The sequence below is a fragment of the Humulus lupulus genome, chromosome 6 (assembly GCF_963169125.1).
Source record: "Humulus lupulus chromosome 6, drHumLupu1.1, whole genome shotgun sequence".
Lineage (NCBI taxonomy): Eukaryota > Viridiplantae > Streptophyta > Magnoliopsida > Rosales > Cannabaceae > Humulus > Humulus lupulus.
The window spans coordinates 166,304,613-166,307,978 of NC_084798.1; positions in this window are offsets into that span (position 1 = coordinate 166,304,613).

Here is a 3,366-nt window from a genome sequence, read left to right on the forward strand (position 1 = left end):
TTGGAGTTGCCCCCTTCCAAATTACTCCAAATGGATATAGAATGCTGGCCGCACTCTATATCCTTTACAAACTCAAAAAATGGCCAGAGCCCACTCCCCACGAGGTCAACTTTCTCTTTGACCTTAAGTCCAACCCTAACCAAGAAGGCACGGGGTTCTTCCACTTTTGTCATCAAGAAACTGGGCGCACTTTCTTGTCCGACACTACTCACATCTCCAACGTGGGGAGGTATCATCAAGAATACTTCCTTACTCCCGACTTAGCCGCAGACAATCTGACCTTCACCCGAGGAGGTAAAAATTCTTACGCCACTAGCTTCTTGGCTTAGTGTTTTTCTGCCACAATGTCTTGACATTCCACTGTGTTCCAGGCCCATGGTTACGTCCAACCCCAACTCCAGGGATGGATTCAAGGGCGGCACTCTTAGCCAACATGCCGAATGCTGATAAGAGTGTCAAAAATTTAGTTATTGAGGCTAACCTTAGGCTAGTCGGCCTCTGGAATCCTCAACCAGCAACGAGCGAACCTTCGGCGGAGAACGCCCAAGCCGAAGTGGAACCCGAGCAGCAACCCCAAGCGTCTCCTCCGCGGAGGAGACCAACTGGGGTTACGATCTGGGAACCTGCTGTCCCTCGTCGAGCAGAGAAACCCTTGGCCCCCAAGGGCAAAGGAAAACAAAAGGCTGCTGAGCCTACCGAACTTTCTGACAACTAACGGATGAAAACGGTATAACAATCTCGCTTTTAGATCATTTTCCAATTCCCTCTCATCTATTTGATGGGAATGGCAACTTTAGGAATGCTCCTTCCTTAAATTCAGATTTCTTCCAGGAACTAGGTAGTTCAGTAAATAATGTTACGACCAGTAGTTGTAGCGCGGGTACTTTACTTATAATCCTTTTACTTTTATTCTTTTATCCTGCATGACCATTTAGTCTTACTGCTTGTGTTTCTTCCTTTTGTGCAGGTATGGACTCCGAGGACATCTTTGAGCACTAGCAAGCTGCTGCTGCCTCTTTTGTCCCGAAGAAGGATAGCAAAAGGGCTCGAGGGGAAAGCAGCAAGACCCCCTCGAAGAAGGCTCGAACAGACGATGCTCCAGCCACCGCCCCCTCCAAGGAGAACTCACCACCTCCGCCCCCTTCCGAGCAGATGACTCCCACTCCTGTTAATCCATAGCCTTCTTCTAAGGCTGCTGACAAGGAAGCATTGGACAACTTGCCCGAAGGCTCCCTACCCAGCTCCGTGGTCAGCTCAGCCAGGGAGAGGATATACAAGCTCTCGAAGCACAGACGCAGCCAGGCCGCCATTACTGAAACTACCTCAATGGAGGCTGATCAAGTCGTCAACAGAGGGTTGAACGAGATAGTTAGCGTAAGTTATCTCCTACTACTTTATCATTTATGTCTGATTTCTTTTCCTAACTTTATCTCATTCTTTGTCTTTAGGGGCTGCTAACTTTAACTGTTGGATGGCGCCGTGTTGGGGCGTTGGTTTCTCAGGGAAAGAACTTCGACTCCAGGCTTGCCCAAACTAAGCAAGCACTTGAGGCTGACAACAACAAACTGCTCGAGGAGAATAAGGAGCTGTCCAAATAGAACGAACAACTGTGCAAGGACCAAGCTACTCTCACCAAGGAGATTCTGGACGCCCAAGATGCCTTGAAGAAAGCCAACGACTCCCGGGAAAAATTCAGGGAAAGTGCCAGGCTCAACACTCAAGAATGTAAGCAGCTTGAGCTTGATCTGATCGCCAGCAAGCAGGAGACAAGGGAGCTTGAAAAGCGAGTGCAGGAGCTCAAGGAGGACGGGGCCAAGAATTTGAAGAAGTATAAGGAGGTCACTCACCTCTGCTTCTATGAATTCATGAAGCACAACCGGGAGGCCAAATTCAACTACCTGTCCGAGCGGTTGAAGAGGACTCTGATGGCGCAGTGCGCCATCCGGCTGGAAGAAGAAGAAAAGGCCAAAGTGCCTGCCGCTGATGCTGAAGCTGGTCCTTTGGCTAAACAAGGCACTCCTCCCAATCCTCAGGACCCTCCAGCTCCTTAATAATTTTTCTATTTTTTCTTTTTATTTCATTTTCATGGCCCACAGGTCGTATTGTAAAGACAATTTGTTTTTATTGCTACAAGGGCAACTTTTTACTTTGCTGCAAGGGCAGCTTTTTACTTTTAATTAAACAATTACATCCGAGCAGTACTGCTCGCGGTGTAAAAGAATGCCTTTTGATATTATAATATTTTTGTCTATTATAACATCTATTTGCATGACCGAACTTAGCATAGTACTTTGGCTTGATTTAACAAAATATAAAATTTGAAAAATACTCTAAGTACAGTAGCATGCTTTCACTCATTTTGTTCATGTGTTTACATACCTATTGGTATGCTTTGCTATCGATGTACCTTATATGCCCCCCCAAGTGATCGAGGAGCTTTAGGTCCTTGGTCACTTGCCTTGACCACGACCTGTGCGAACATTACTGCTCGGTAGGAAACGTAACACTTATAATACAGCAAAACAACACACGTAATGAAAAAATACTTGTAAAACTAAATTTACAAAGGTTGGCAAGAATGACTGGCTGCGCACAGTCCCTTATAATCTCGTATTAAAAATGGACTAAACATGTCTTTACGAGTGATCTTAAAAAGATCTTACACTTATAAGCGATTAGCCATACAACGTGGCTAACCCTTTTTCGAAACTTGTAAAAAGTAAAAATTAATACAAGCTAGTCCTTTAAAAAGGATTGTTTATTGATAATACTTGCGCAGGTGTTCTCTATTCCAATAGCGTGTGATAACTCTACAAAATATAGTTATTTTACCACTTTTTATGTGCTAATTGTTGCTTAGTTCTTGAGTTTTTAATTAACTTATTTAGTTTTTATGTAATTTTTAATTTATTAGTCTTATTGTAGTTTTCTTGGTTTTTATATGTTTTTATAAATACTTTATTATAATATGTTGTAATTTAATTATTTGAAATTTGTGTTGTTAGATTATAAGTTTAAAAAAAATGTTATTTTATTGATCTTAATTGCCAAAGTAAATTAAATTTTAATTAGTATTTTCATGGACTTAATATGAGTTATTTTACAATTGAAAATATGTGATTCTAATTTAATGTTTACTTATTTTGTAGATAAATTGTTGCATTTTTTTGCTCTTGAAAAGAGAAGAAAAAATGTTAGTTTTGAAAGAAAAGAAAGAAAAATTGATGTTTTTGAGGAAAGGCCCAATGCCTCAGGCCCACAACCCCCTGGCCCATCTCCTTCAGCTAGTTGCTCCCAGCGCGCCACGTGTCAAGCTGAAGCCTTCCCTCCTTCACTTCACGTTCAGCCATGCCTCCTGATCCCTTA